A 351-nucleotide genomic window follows, 5' to 3' on the forward strand; every position below is an offset into this window, starting at 1 on the left:
GGGGGGGCGAATTGTTGTAAATGCACTAATAAACTGCAATTTTTACGAATTTTTAACAGCCACTCGCGACAATCACACAGGTTACTTGTAACTACAGCCGTGCATAGTATGTAATTATGGAAGTTACAGCTAACACATGTGTACATTTGCTGGCAGTGCGATACACATCGAAACTGGCGCCTAATTTTCCTGTCGCGAAAGGAAACGCAACCATACTGGATTGTAAAGACGACACACGGACCACCAAAACGGATTCATATGTATTTGTCTGATTAAACAGTGTACCACAACGATCACAGCCGCAGCTGCCTCCATTTCGGGAGAAAGGAAACGTGGGTGGGGATGCCCCCC

The sequence above is a fragment of the Frankliniella occidentalis genome, unplaced genomic scaffold (genome assembly GCF_000697945.3).
Source record: "Frankliniella occidentalis isolate FOCC.00 unplaced genomic scaffold, Focc_3.1 Scaffold1482, whole genome shotgun sequence".
NCBI lineage: Eukaryota > Metazoa > Arthropoda > Insecta > Thysanoptera > Thripidae > Frankliniella > Frankliniella occidentalis.